The sequence below is a fragment of the Balaenoptera borealis genome (genome assembly GCF_965194805.1).
Source record: "Balaenoptera borealis genome assembly, chromosome: 15".
Classification (NCBI taxonomy): domain Eukaryota; kingdom Metazoa; phylum Chordata; class Mammalia; order Artiodactyla; family Balaenopteridae; genus Balaenoptera; species Balaenoptera borealis.
Window position 1 is genome coordinate 38,972,801 of NC_138871.1, and position 15,815 is coordinate 38,988,615.

The following is a 15,815-nucleotide window of genomic DNA, read 5'->3' on the forward strand; positions in this document are numbered from 1 at the left end:
GCTTTTCTGGGCTTCTGGCTCCCTCCCGTCTTCAATAGCTGGTGGAGACTTTCTCCCAGGGCATCAATGTTCTGCCTCCCTCTTCCACATGTAAAGACCCCTGTGATGACATTGGGCCCACCTGGGTTATCCCAGTTGCTCTCACCTTCTCCAGGTCAGCTGATTAGCAGTGACAGTTCCATATGCAAACTTAATTCCCTTTTGTCATGTAACCTAACATAGTCACAGACTCTGAGGATTAGGATGTAGACATCTCTGGTCATTATTCTGCTACAACATATATGCTCATTGTAGAAAATTTAGAAGCACAGGAAAAGCATAAGGGAGAATATAGAAGCCACTTCTAACCCCACTTCCCAGAGATAACCAACACCAATTTATTGTGTATTCATCCAGTCCTTATTTTATTTTTATTTTTTAACATCATTATTGTAGTATAATTGCTTTACAGTGTTGTATATCCAGTCCTTTTAAGTGCATATGTTTCCTTTTCTTTGTAAACTAGGTTTGAATAATACCATATATATATGTTTATATAGACATATAGTGTTTAGTAATTTTCCTTAATAGTATGCATGTACTTCTATGCTATTTACTATTTTGTTACATTTCATTTTTTAATGGCTACCTAGCATTCCACTATGTGGATGTACTATAATTTATTTAACTAATTTAGTTAATCCTTTATTGTAGGACACATAATGTATCTCTAACTTTTCTTCGTACCTAGTAGCCCTGTGATAAACATCTCTGGAAGCTACATCTTTGTACACATTCTTAGGATACATTCCCCAAAGGTACCCCAAATATTGGGTGGCCACATCATTTATCCCCCAAAGCAGGACATTTTTAAGAATGAAAAAGGGTAATCTTAAAATTTAACAGTAACTGATAACTAACAATAAGCCAGGACGGACCTGGGCACAATATGTTCGGCAAACTGGCCTCATGAAACATTGCCGTGGTTTAGTCCTGTGGGCAGCACCCAAGAATCCTGCTCTAAGCCCTTGTCAAAATTGCCAGGCCTCCCCGTGCCCCCAGCTCCCAACCTCCATCTTCTTAAAACTGAAAACCACACGGAGGCAAATGTCATCCTCACTCTCACTGGAGAGGTAGCAGCGGCAGGCCTGTTTCTTGTGGCAGGAAGAAGACAGCTAAGTCCTGCTTTGCCCTGGTAGCCAGTGATTTTACTCTAGGTGAGTCTATTATAGCTCCTGATCCAGGTAAGGCTGGGTTAGCTTCAAGGCAGCAGTGACCAACCTGCCTTCCCTACACACAGGCCCAGGTACAGGCTCCGAGAGGAAGCTTCTCCCAGGGCCTTTCCCCAGACCCAGGCAGGTGCCCCCTGGGTAGCCCTGTAACAAGACAGTATTACCTGAGCAAACTTACCTGCCAAACTTACCTGAGCAGGAGACACTGACCCTGAAGAGCCCAGAGCAAGAGCTTGGAGCTGCAGTCAGCCCACGTTCCCTAACACGGGGAATGTTACAAGGAACAAGTTACACGCTCTCATCAGAGGACTTCCACTTGGACAGAACCCTCTGAAACCATCAACCGTCAAGAACATACCCAAATAAAGCAGTCGCCGAAACCACAAAAATGAAAAGACTAAATTCACTGTTTTGTAACATTCCCGTGGGTCTTGTTTTGTTTTTTTATTTTGGTAGCGGTCATTTGACCTGGCCACCCAGGCTACCGAATGCTCTCAGGGAAAAGACTGGGGCCCCTGCACAGGATTGTGAATGCAAACACTGAAGAAAAGCTATCAAGTCCTCGGGTTTCTTGTTGCGGGCATTTCTGACCTTCTGAGTCAAGTAATCTGACGAAACAGTCACCTCATCTACCCAGAGGCCACTCAGGAAGCATCTGACTCATTCTTGTTGACTCATATGCTGGAAAAGCAAAACCAAATGGGCTCTGATAGCAATCTAGTTTGGAGAAGTTTTACTTGTAAGCAACTGGCTCCCTGCCTACAGAGAACATAAACCTACAGAAATAAAGAAAAAAGCTTAGCAACCCACTCCCTAACCCCAAATAATGTTCCAGGTGATATTTTGTAAGCACAGCTGCAAACTGTGCTCTGTTAACATGGAAATGGAGCAAAACACACCTGGACACTGTGCATCATTTGTGAAATGAGCAAGGGGCAGAGCAGGCCATCCCGGAACACGAACTGGCCAGTAGGCAGGTCTCAAACACTTGGGTGTTCTCTCTTTCAGAAAGAGCTGCTCTTTTTTTATTTCACCTTTGCGTACTTAGTGGACATGTCGTTCAGCTGGAGATCTGGACTGTTTGATATAAGCAAAGGCAGAGTCGTGGGATCACCACTGGCCACATAAGGGAGTCCAAAAATTTGGGGAAAGCAAACACCGGCCCAGACAGTGAAGCGTGTTGGATTTCTCACATCAAAAGTCAGCTGCTTAAATAGGGGAAGACACAGCCAAAAGTACTAGATGTGCATGCCTCTGGAGAAAGGGACTAGGAGGTAGAAAGGATGCTCTTTTTTATTATGAACATCGCAATACTATTGACTTTTAAACTACGAATATATATTACTTTGTTTTAAAAAAATTAAATGTTTCTAAAAAAAAAAAAAAGGAAGCAGAACTGAAGCCCTAAGAAATGGGGTCAGTTCCATTTTTATGGAGTTTTAGGGGCATCTTTTGAGGATCTAGAAATTGTAATTTTCTTGTTGTATGTTAATTAAGCTTCTCCACCTGGGGGGAGAAAGTCAGCTTCTGGATTTGGAAGGATGGGAGCCAGAAAAGGTCCTGACTGTGGACCTAGAGCATGGCCTCCCCACGTCTCTGTGGGCCCTGGGCAGGTGGATTTCTCTAAAGGTATCTTTGGATGCTGACAACAGGGCTGGCCAGAGAAGGGATACATGTCAGATCTATTCTTAGCCCCTAGACTCTAGACCCCTAGATCACTTCGTGTGTCATCTCCTACAGCTGCTTCTGGTAGAACCACAGGCCTGAGGAGATCCACACAGAGGCTTCAGGCCTTTGCATCCTTTACACTGACGATTCCTTCTTCCCTCAGATATGCACTCAGCCTGCTCCCTCGCCCCCTTCAGGCCTCTGAGCAAATGTCAGCCGCTTAATAAAAGTTGTGCCTGGTCAATTACTACCTGAAATGGCCTTACAATTCTCCTGCTAGATTTCCCTTCCTTACACTTATTAGTACTTCCTATTATGTGATCTATTTATGTACCCAATAGAGAGAGACAGAGGTGGGGGGGGAGAAAGGGATGGAGGGAGGGAGGGAGGTGGGGGGAGGGAGGGAGGTGGGGGGAGGTGGGGGGAGGGAGGGAGAGACTGGTTGTAATTCCTCCTCATGACCACAAGATGGCACCATTGCTCAGAGTCTTTACTCTGAAAAGCAAATCAGGCAAGCAAAATCTAAGGCTGCTTTGGGATTCCGGGCTTCCCTCCCTCCCTCTCTGTCCGTCTATCTGTTTTAGTCTTTCTTCTTCCTCCACTCCCCCTCCCTCTGCCCCACCCCCTTTCTTCAATACCGACTTACTGAGCTTCTGGTGGCGTTGGGCAATATGATAGCAGAGGCCCTTTTGTGATGCTCAGAGCAACAAAGATTCCTGAGACTGATGTTTGTCTACACAAAGTGCAGTGGTTGGCTCATGGGGTACGACTGGAAAGGCTCAGTCCACCTGCTTTTTCTTCTCTTTGGACCCTGCTGGTACTGCCCTGGCCCTTGGCAGCTTCAGGGACAATCTGTTCTCTCACCCTTCCTCTTACCACGTTCGCCCCACCTCCCAGCACGCACATCTTGGAAGCTTTTGCCCTGAGATCCGGTTCTAGGGGGTCATCGGAATGACTCTAGAGAAACTATAAACACGTACAAAATGTCTCCTGGTGGCGGTTCTGAGGTCTCCTTTGTATTTTAGCCTGAGGAAAAAGCAGCCAGTGGCTTGGGGATGGTGGGTGGAGCTTGCAGTATTTTTCTAAGATTTTTGTAGTTGGGGAATAAATCTCCAGGGATGGGCAGGGCTGCAGGCTAATTCCAGTACAGCAGGATCAGGGCTATGAAAACATGCACACAAAGGAAACTTCAAAGCTCTTCCTTGAATCTGAATGGGAAGGGGCCTGCGGAAGGTCGTGTTAACTTTGCACCAAACGACCTCTTGCTTTCAGATGGCCCTGCAGCTCTGCACACACTTCTGGTCCAACCCTCTCAGTGGGGTCAGGATTCAACAGGGCCCTGAAGGCAAAGAAGAAGGCAGAGCCCAGAAGTTGGGGTCTGAGTCTAACTGTTCTCTGGCCTGAAGAGCTGAGGCTGATATCCTCTTTGCAAACTGTGCCCAATCACCGAAGGAACTCTCCCCACTTCAGTCCCGGCCACTTCCCCAACCCTGGTCAAACACCGACACAGCTACTTTGCAGGGAGTGGTGAGAATTACTACTGCTGGAAGGTCACTTAAGGTAATAATCAGAACAATCATTAATTCCTGAGGCCTAAGTGACTCATTTATCTCTGATATGCACAGGGATAAAGGAGGGCATTTATGGCTTAGGAACAAGCTTCCCATACTTTCCCCTGCTATAGTAAGTAATAAAGAGCTCCGAAGCCTGCCTTCTTCACCCATCTCTTCCTGGAGGATTTTCTGTCTTTACTGTCCCTGTACAAAACCAACCCACCTCTGCCTTCTCCACTCCTCCCTCTTTAAGAACCCTGGCAGGTCAAGCTGCTCTCTGCCCAGCTCGGAGAGTCTTGGTTGCAGCTGTGCAGTGGAGTGAGTGGTGCTGATCCCTCCGTCCCAGGGGAGGGCACCAAGCCCCTGACCTCCGGCAGCCCCAGGGTGGGCATCAGGCGGTCTCTCCCTGTTAATTTGCTATCTTTACTTTGCCTGGGTATGTACATCTGTGCCATCAGTCTGCCTGGGTCAGCTGGAAACCTGGCCCTGTCACCTATTAGCTGTGTGACCTTGGGTGAGTGCCTTAACCTTTTTCAGCCTCAGTTTCCCAATCTTTGAAATAGGGATAATAATAGCATCTAAGACTGGTTTATGAAGATTTCCTAAGATAAAATATGTGAAATGCTTACTTAGCACAGAGCCTGATACAAAATAACATCAGCTACATTTGTCAGTGCCTCAAAATTCTTAATTTCCAAAAACTTGTAGCTGCAGTGCAAACTGAGTCTTTCACGTTCTGATGTGGCCTCTAAGAGATGCTGAGGCAAGGACGCATGTTGCCCCCACCCCCAGGACCCTGGACCACCACCGTAACAGAAATCAGATGGTGTGTGTGTACGTGTGTGTGGTGGAGGGTCCTCAGCCTCAAGGAGGCTGTGAGATGGGCCCAGGTCAGTTTCTCAACCTCGGCATTACTGACCTTTTGGACTAGGTAATCCCCTTGTTGTGAGGCCTGATCCTGTGCATTTCAGAACATTTAGCACCATCTTTGGCCTCTACTTACTAGGTGCCAGTAGCAGCCTTCTGGTCACAACAATCAAAAATGTCTCTAGACATCACCACATGTCCTTTGGGGGGCAAAACTGCTCTTGGTTGAGAACCACTGGTGTAGGCAGACGGGGAAGTGTGAGGGTCTCTCCGCAGGTGCCTGGCTGAGCTAAGGGGAGAAGGCAAGAATGAACGTGGTCAGAGAGGATATCCTCCTGCCCCAGGCAGGCCTCACTCAGGCAGACCCTCAGGACTGAGTACAGAGGTTGACCTCAGAAGGTAAACCCCCGTGGTTTTCCCTAGTAAGGATGTAGCCTGGCTTCCTCAGGAGGCCATGCCCAGCTTGGATGTGGACCTCTGCATTCCCTGTAGCCAGAACTCAAATACATAACCCTGTCCAGCCCCAGGAGCCCTGGCCAAGAAACAGTGCCCCAGTGGCACAGAATGATCACCGAATGGACAATTCTTACCTCAGGACAGAATGCACAGCCAGGCTGCCCAGGTGCGAATTCCTACGCTGCTACTACTTGCTGTGTGACCTTGAGCAAATTGCTTAACCTCTCTGTGCCTTAGGATTCTTATCTGTAAAATGAAGACAACAATAGCATTGACCTCATAGGGTTGTTATAAGGATTAAATGACTTAATGTACTTAGAACAGAGCCTAGCACACAGCAAGCACTAAGTGTTTGCTAAATAAGCCAAAATCTGAAAAGAAGCTGCTACAGACCAGGAGATGCAGCTTCTGTAAGTCAGAGTTTGCCCCTGCTATGACCTCAGGTCCAGCAGTTGTGTTTCTGGGGGCCCCTGGCCACCTGTGCTGGGGTGTGGGGTTGACACTCCCTGGGGCAGCTGCCCTGCTGAGGTGGTTGTTCTTAAGGAAAGTTCACGTGACCAGAGAGCAAACTCAATGCAAAGGGCTCCAGAACTTCTTAGCTGATAGCCCCTGGGGATTCCTTTGATTAGAGAGTATCGGGAGGAAAAACTTTTTTCTCTACCAATTTAGGTTCGGGGGTTGGAGGTAGGGGCTAGATTAGCGGGAGAAAAGACAAAGTTTGTGCACACACTGAGTGCAGGAGCACTGTGTAATGAGTAACTCACTGAGTAACCAGAAGCAAAGGTTCGTATACCAACTTAACAAAGGCGGGTGGGGGAGGGGGAGGGGGAGGGCTTCAAAGGATGGAAGGCTCTGATGAGGCTTGTTTACACAATTTCTTTGGGAATGTCCTGGTGCCCAAGGTCGGTGCCTCCCTGACTGGAGAGCAGCTGGAGGGTGGAGGTGGGGCGGTGGCTGCTGATTCTCCATGCTCTGTGCCAGGCAGATAAGGAAAGTTCAGAGGAGAGTTCTGCATCTGCTGCTGGGCTATTGGTCCCATCAAGGGAAGCACCTGTGGAAGGAAGGAACGGGGTGAGTGGCTGTGACCTTTGGGAGCCCTAATATTTCTGCTGTCAGAGGAGGCAAAACCCCAGCCAGGAAACCCCCAAACCCATAGCAGGAAAAGCCACACAGTGTTGCCAAGGGCTTTGTGTTAGTTATCTATCACTGTGTAACAAATTACCCCAAACTTCAGGACTTAAATGATAAACATTTATCATCTCTAACAGTCTAAGAGTCAGGAATTTGGAAGCACCTGAGCTGGGTTGTTCTGGCTCAAGGTCTCAAGATGTTGAACGGGGCTGCTGTCATCTGAAGGCTTGACTGGACCTGGGGGTCCACATGCAAGATGGCTCCTCTCATGGCTGTTGGCAGGAGGCCTCGGTTCCGTACCACATGGACCTCTGATAGGGCTGCTTGTGTGTCCTGACAACATGGCAGCTGGCTTCTTCCAGAGTGAGCAGTCCAAGACAGAAACTAATGCAGAAGTCATAGTGTCTTTTATTGAGCTAGCCTCAAAGGCATATGCCATCAATCTGCTGTATTCTGTTGGTCATACCGATCAATCCTGACACAATGTGGGAGGAGACTGCACAAGACCATGAAAACCAGGAGGTGGGGCTCACTGGGCACCATCTGAGAGGCTGAATACCAGGGCTTTCAGATCTCCCTCTGAGAAGAACATTCACCTGGGCATTGGCCCAGATGACAGCCCGGTCAGGCATATCCTTTACAGAAGCCGCTAAGACTGAAAACCCAATGTACTATGTGGGATTTGGTGCCGCTACCCACCACCTCAGTCTGCTTCCCCACCGAACAGTACACCCACTCGGAACTGGGTGAGCCACCCCCTCGGTGGAGTGAAGGCTGGATGCAAGGCACTGGGTGGGAGAAACCCTGAGCTTGTGGGCCCCTCTCTCAGTTGAGACTGGGAAACAAAACCTTCACACTCACACACACACACACACACACCATAACAGTAGGGGAACATGCAACTATAAAAGGTTGGTCCAAGATTTCAGAGGAGGGGGATCTGGCAGGACTGGGGCAGTTCTGCAGGCTTCAGGGAGGAGATAGAACATGAGCGAAGTCCTAGCACCCAAGGCTCTTCCGGAGCCCCAAATCCAGACATGATGAACTGCTGACAGCTCCCTCTGTGTCCTGCTGTTTCATGCCTCCCAGCTATTGGAATAGAATACCTTTCCCCCATTATTCCCCTTCTTGTTACCTCTAATTTACCCTTTCAGACTCAGCTCAAGGAGGACCACCTCCAAGAAGCCTCCCATGTGATAAAGCTTCCCACCTCTGTGGTCTCAAAGCTCCCTCGCCCCTCACAAATCCCTACCATGCTTGACCACACTCACCGCTTGCTCCCCCCTAGACTCGACTCTCCGTGAGGGCAGGGGACAATGCCAGATTCAATGGGGGCTGCCACGTGCCTTGTGCACACTCAGCACTGAATATATGTTTCTAAGGAAAGGACGGAGGGGAAGAGGAAGAGAGAGAAGGATGGATTCGGGAGACAGCAAATAACTCATCGTCTCTCTTTCTCCCCCTCACTCCCCAAGAGTGGGGCTTCGAACGGAAACAGAGCTGCTGGCCAGAACCGCTCACCTCTGTCCTCCACACCCCAAGCAAAAAAGCTGGACATCATATAACACTCTGTCTGAGAAAGTTTTTGGTACTGAAAGCACATAAAAAAGGAGGGCTCAGGGGCTGGAGGAGTACTTGTTCCCAGGATATCCTGACTTTGCTGGAGGAACTCGAGGCTAATAACAGGTTGAAAATACCCCAGGGTGACGATCTCTGTGGGAAAATCTCGTGATCCAACAGGTTTCCTGAGAGCAGTCAGCGGTGCTGGGAGGAGGCTGAAAGTCTGTGGATAAAAGCAACTCAAGGCCAAGCTATGGAGTGACCCCAGCAGGGATCAGTGGGAGGGAATCACAGGGACTGCAGAACTGCTCTGTCACCTCTGGGCACACATCAGACCTCTGGTTATTCACAGAGTTCTCTTTCCACAGGCATCAGGTTAATATTTTAAACATTAACTGATGTTTTGTTTTGCTTCAGTTTTCTGTTTGCTGAGACCTCCTTTGCTCAGGATCAATTAGCCACATGCACGCCATCTTTATTAGCACATGCAGGGCTCACTTTTATTTTACTTTATTTTTTTGACCCCTTCACCCCATTCCCAATCTCATTTTTCTCCTCTTACGTCCTTGTGATTCTTTGTGTCTGGCCAATCTATATTTCTATTTGCATCTAGGCCCAATATTGGTATCATTTTGTGCATATTTTTAAAAATATGCTTAAGTAGTCTTTGGTAAACATGTCATTCTTTTATCACTTTTTTCTAGTCAAGACTATGAGATTTTTGAGATGGCTCCAAGTTAATATAAGTAAATATGGACCAGAGCATTCCTTTCATCTGCTGAATGGTACTCAGCATTTTCATATAACCTTTTATTTATCTACTTTATTATGAATAAACTTCTAGGTGTTTCCAAATCTTCATTATTACAAACAATTCTACGAGAACAAATCCACACGTTTCTTTGGGGGCCTGGGCAAGAACGTCTCTGGGCTCAGCGTTCCCAAATACTGGGTTGTAGGACTGGCCCATATTCCATTTCACTTAACACTTTCAATCTGCTTCCCAGAAAGATTAGTTAACATTCCTATGAGATATTCTGCTTTCCTCCACCTTTGGTGGCACTTGATATCATCCAACTTTTTAATATTTGCCAATCTGATATGTCTAAGACCCATATCTCCTGCTTAACCAAATTTCCTCCCTGGTTTCCTTCCCATCCTGTTCTGCTGTTCCCCCTTTTAAAGCCTCAGGTTGTTCTTTCTCACTCCCTCAGGGAAGGGATGTGATATGAAGCACTGCCCCGGAGGGGATGGAGGAGGGAGAAGTGTCTCCTTCTGGCTTTTGAGTTTCAAAATCTTCCACTCTTGGAGGACCAAAAAGGTTTCAGAGCACAGAAAAAAAGATTTGGGAGAAAAACGTCATGAAAAGGAGGGGAAAGTCAAGCACCCACTTTGGCCCAGCCCGACCTGACCCGTGATGGCTGGGCCCAGTGGAGGAGAGTGAAGGCCCAGAAGGAAGGAAAGGAAAGTTCCTATGGGTTGCAAACCAGAGGCTGATGTTGAGGCTGGAGCATAGATACAGGAAGTGGGCTTTAAGGGCACCAGGGAGTGGTGAGGTCTGTGGTTCCCTGGACAGCACCTTCCTGTAACACTTCTCATTTCGGCTGGTTGTTACACGGTGGAGGTCTGGGCTAGTGTTACCAGGTATTTCCATTTTTCCAAAAGAATACAAAATCAGAATTTTTATGTGGAAGGTCTCCTTCAAAAAAAAGAAAAAAGAAAGTCACTATGGCAAATTTCAAAACATATGTAAAATTAGGCAAACGAGTATAATGAACTTCCTTGTACCCATGACTAAGTTTCAACAATTGTCAACTCATGGCTAATTTCGTTTCTTCTATAACCCCTCCCTTTCCCAGTCCTGAATGATTTTGAAGTAAATCCCAGACTCATCGTTTTCTTTGTAAAGGTAAGAACTCATGTTTTTTTAAACCATAACACAATATCATCACTAAATAAACTCCAATAACTTCCAATCAATTAGCCTGTCAGTGTTAAAATTTACAGTTTTCTCGTGGTGGTCATAAGTGTTTTATTTTATATTATTTTATTTTTATAGTTTGTTTGAAATAGGACCCAAAGTCCACACTGTGCAAGTGATTGATGTTTTTAAGTTCCCTTTCATCTCTAGGTTTGCTCCCCACCTTCTTGACTCTTGCGATGTATCTGTTAATGAAGCCAGGTCCTTTATCGTGTAGAGGGTTCCACAGTCTGGATTTTGTTGGTGTCATTTAACATACTTCCTCTGTCTTCTGCATTTCCTGTAAATTGGTAGCTGGATCTAAAAGCCAAAACTCTCATTTAAAAAGATGTTCATAATCTTTTCAAAAGAATCTTTAAATACTGTCTGAGCCAGATAAAAACCTCCTGGACTGGATCTAGACTGTTTGCTACCCCCGTCTTAGATGTTAGTGGATCATGGGCAAGAGGGTTTGGGGACCTGTGTCCTGAGCAGAGCCCCAGGGAGAGGGCAAAATCCTGAATGAACATGTAGGATCTGAGAACAGGGGGCCTGTGCCTCATTGTCCACATAGAATCCCATTCAGAGAGGTGCCAAGACCCCACAGAAGGGAGGGGGTGTGCAGTGTGTCAAGGCAGACAGAGCCTGGCATGGCCTGGCAGGGTGACCTGCAGGCACTCAAGAGCAGCACAGCAGTGGAGGGGCGCCCAGTCCCCAGGGACCCTGCGTCCCCATAGCAACCAAGGAGCACCTGCTGTGCCATCCTCATGCCACAGGAAGTCCTCCAGAACTAGACACCCGGAGGAAAAGGGGGCGGACCGCATGTGGCTGGGATGAATCGGGACACCTTGATGGTCTGGGAGACTATACTAGAAGTTGAGCTGCGTCAAGGAAAACAGAGAAGCTTCTGTTTCTTTTTCACTTGAGTTGGTGGACTGAGGTTTGTACCCACTACAATGGGAGCCTCCAGGGACCCCTGACAGCACACCTTAGAGCCGAGGCATTTGGGGGCAGTGGCCCCCTCTCCGTGGGAGAACCGGATTGAGGAGATGAGGGGCCCTCAAATGCCACTTGTGATTCTAGAAATCCTCCTTTCCCTTCTTTCTGTTTGATTTTGATAGAAATAGTCATCTAACTTACCAGGTTTTTTCTTTTAAAAAAACCTTTGAGTGTACCTCATAATTTACTAATGGATTCTGTTTTTCAATCTGAACTGGGGTGCTTTGTATACAGTAGAAGAATTTTGACTGTATTCATTTACTATCATGTTTAGTCATTTCCTGGGTTCATATTTTATTTTAATTTTTATATTTCCTTATCTCTTTTCCTTATTTGTATCTTGCAAGTAAGTATGTGTGGTAAGTCATATTTTGTTTTTAGCAGTAATGGGCAATTAACTTAAAACAAACAATAAACATTTTCTTTTCTACATTTGGTCCTAACTAACAACAATCAGAACTTTTAACTCTCTTCTATGAGAAAAATTTTTTTTTGCTTTTCACTGCCTACCAAATAAAAGGAAAAAGTATTCAAAAGAATGAAAAGATCATCATATAATGGAAAAGACATGTTTAATAATAAAATATTAAGAACATTGAATATATATGACCCTAAAATACAGTTATAAAATGCAGAAAGCAAATATGGGCATACATACAAGAAAATTTCGTTTTAGAAAAACAATTATAGTAAGAGATTTTACTGTCCTATCCTCAGTGAGGCTTGAATTCAACTGCATAATAATAGAAATGCAGGTATGGCAGATTAATCAAATGGAGTATTTTTCCTAAGTAAGGTAAAGTCTGGCAGGCCTCCAGGGCCAGTGCAGAGGTTGTGGAAGTTATCAAGTGTTCCGGCTCCTCCTAACTTCAGGCTCTCCTACAGTGTGCTGTTCTTGACCTTGAAGGGTAGCAGAAAATACCACCCCAAAATATGCCAGAGAGATCCACCCCTCACTCTTTATCTCCTCTTTGACTTCTTTGCTTGTCTACTGTTGGACCTGCCTCACTGTGCGTGTGACACATTATTTCTCCACCTCTCTGGCCTGTTGTACCAGCTATTCTCTTAACTATTCCCCCTCTATTTCAGCAACACACTCCTAGGCTACTTGAGTGGTGCCCTTCCCAGCTCAGCCTGGAACCAGAGTCCCCCTGCTAATACAGTTTTAGATATTCCTCAACTCTCACTTTAGTTCCTGAGACTGTCCCAGCCCCTGAGAAAAAAATCTCTTAGAGATAGAATTAATGGATATCTTGTACTATATATAATTTCCAACTGTCCATGGCAATTGCCCATATGGTGTCATACATCACGTGCTAGACCACAGACATAATCTCTACTAGTTCAAAAAGAACAGAAATGAAATGTGCTATGTTCTCTGGCCAAAATAGAATGAAATATAAAGTAACAACCAAAACAAATAAAAATAAACCAACTACTTGGAAAAGTAAAAATACTTACTGAGTCAACAGTTGAATTGGAAAGGAAATAAAGAACACAAAAGGAGTTTATTCAGAAAACAATGCTGGTTAAAACATGCCACAGTAATCTCTGTGGAATGTAGTCAAAGCAGTACTTTTAGGAAATTTCATGATTTAAAATTTTCTCTTTTTTGGTGGTTGATAAAAGGGAATATTTTAGAAAGAATTCAGTTTACAATATGAGAAAAGGAAGGAAAAGACAAGCCAGACTAAAGAGGAAGAAGAAAATATGACCATAAAAGCAGAAGGAGATCATTTTGAAAGTAAAAAATAATTTCTCTGGACTCAGTAAATAAAACCAAAAGCTAAGTATTTGAAAAGTAAAGGCATTTCAATAAAATCTGAATTGAGAAAGGAGATACCAACCAATATATAAAATTTTAAAATAAGAATAGAACACAAAAGCATTTGCTAATAAGATTTGAACATATGAGTGAAAAGAACAATTTTTTTTTTCTTTACAATATGGAAGTCCATACTTAACCTAGTAAATATTAAACCAATAACTTGTGAGGGAGAAGGAAATTTAGAAAGCTACTCAACCAGAAGTGTCCAGGTATATAGATATAGATTATATATATATATATATATATATATATATATATATATATACACACACACACATACATACATATACACACACACACGCATGGCAAGTGTTCTGTTGCTGCCTAACAAATTACCACAAATCCAGCGGCTTAAAATAATACGTATTTATTATCTTACAGTTTCCCTGGCTCAGGAGTCCAGGTACAGCTTAGCTGGGTTCCTGGCTCAGAGTTTCACAGGTGGTAATCAAGGTGCTAACTGTACAGTGTTCTCATCTGGTGCCTTGATGGGAAAAATCTGCTTCCAAGCTCATTGGCTGTTGGCAGAATCCATTTCCTTATGGCTGTTTGCCTAAGGCCCCAGCTTCTTACTAACTGTTGGCTATCCTCATGTCCTAAGGCCACCTGTAGCTCCTTGCCATGTGACCCTCTCCACAGGCAGTTCACAACATGGCATTTTGCTTCCTCAAGGTCAACAGGAGAATCTCTCCAGTCAGTCAGTCTGTCTGTCTGTCTAGCTAGCTAGCTAGCTATATCTATATCTATCATATGTAATTAAGGAGTGACACCCCATCACCTTTGCCATGATACACTAGTTAGAAGCAAGTCACAAGGTTCCACTTACATCTAACGGGAGGGGATTATTATACAGGAGTGTTATTTATTGGAGGTCACCTTAGGGTGTGTCCGCCACAATATGGGTGAATACTAAATCCTCCCAAACTTTCCCAGACTAATTACCTCCCGTGAAAAATGGAAATCAAGGAGTTCTAGCCCTTTAAGACAGGACTGAAGCTCCAAAAGAGGCATGTGCTACAGGCAATATAAGCCTTTGAGAACAGAGCCTGGGGCTCTCACCCTTGTGTACTTTAATACCTATTGCAACATCCCAATCTACAGCTCAGCTGGTGACTCCAACCTCTGCCCTCCACTTCTTCTCTCTGGGTTCAAACCCAGCTACTGTACTGTCAATCCTTGGCTTCACGTCTTGGCTTTACAAGCAGCTGCCCCAATGGACTCTTGTTCTCCATGGCTGCCATGTTCTCCTGCTAAGCAATGCATACAGCTTTAGGGGTCTAGTGACATTCTAGGCCCTCACCCCTTGGTTTCCTCTCCTGTCCTATAACCTGTCTTATCCACTAAGTATTGCAAATACTCTGATCCACATGCTGAAGGGCCTGAGATTGATACTGTGAAGAAAAGAGCTTGTGGGTTACAATTTACAAAGTCTTGCCTGGCAAAGTCTCTCTAGGGACGGACTGAACCAGAATTGGAAGGCCCTGGGGCTGACTTTGTTAGTGATGACAAAGGTCAAATGTATTTCTTGGTCTGTTTTTATTAGGATGGTCAGAGAGGAGCTGATGAATAGACTTGGTCTTTACTTAAAGCAGCTCTGCTATTCCATACATTGTTTCTGAACTTTGAAAAGTGTGACCTATTGCATAGTTCATTCCAAGATGTGAAGATACACAGGGCTTGATCCTGAAATCTAATAAAGGTAATGTACAAACAAAGAATACAATAGGCCATGTATTCACAATGGGGTGACAGCTCCATGCATTCCAATGGAGCAATTTGGTTCTTGAAGGGGCTAAAGAATCTTACTCTTTTTTATGTAGGAAGTGCAGATATACAAACAGTACAAACACAGATAGTGTATCTGTGGAATTAAAATTACATGGGGGACAACTAAGGAAAAAAATTCTTATTAGGGGGACAATAATGATAAAAAGAGTAAGAAGCACGGTCTAGGGAATCTTCACCTATAGATCAAAGCCACCCACAAATCTCACATTAAAATATACGTAAATTTCATTAATATTTATTTATCGCCAAAGAGGCTTTATCCCAAGAATGACTGAAGGGTTTGACACAAAGGCAACTATTATTAATAATAACAATAAAATATCATCCAATTCACTAGATTAAATAATGAAAATGTGATGATTTCAACAGATGCTGAAACAGCACTTGATAAAATTCAATAGACACTTCTCATTTTAAAAAAGAGGAATAGAAATATATTACAATAACATAATACGGAGCTATTTAAAACAGAGCTGGTTTTATCTTTAATGCAAAGCAGACATTGTTATTAAAAATAGTAGCAAAACAGGAAGCCCTATGAGTCCCACCTTCACCCCAGACACCTAAAATGATTGTCTGGCCACTGTAGCCATGCGGAAGCTTTATATGAATTAATAAAACAGTTGAGTAAAGTGGATGAATATAAGATGCAGTGTATATTCAAAACACAGCTTAATTCCTTTGAACTGATTAGAAATATTAATTAAAAATGAGATCCTATTCACAATAATAACAAAGAAGAAAATACCGAATTTAGAATTTCAGTCATATTCAGTATGATCTAATTCATGTTT

At 44.5% G+C, this 15,815-nt stretch overlaps 2 long non-coding RNA genes across 2 annotated transcripts in view; one reads left to right on the forward strand and one right to left on the reverse strand.

Moving 5' to 3' along the window:
* Window positions 1-15,815, forward strand: part of LOC309612544 — a 513,150-nt gene that overhangs the window by 170,774 nt on the left and 326,561 nt on the right. The gene's annotated exons all lie outside the window — the stretch shown is intronic.
* LOC309612483 overlaps window positions 6,490-15,815 on the reverse strand; it is a 76,746-nt gene continuing 67,420 nt past the window's right edge. The window contains exons 4-6 of the long non-coding RNA XR_014235166.1: window positions 10,591-10,727; window positions 7,050-10,145; window positions 6,490-6,806 (exon numbers count right to left, since the gene is read on the reverse strand). This is a non-coding gene — a long non-coding RNA (uncharacterized lncRNA). The remainder of the gene's footprint in view (window positions 6,807-7,049; window positions 10,146-10,590; window positions 10,728-15,815) is intronic.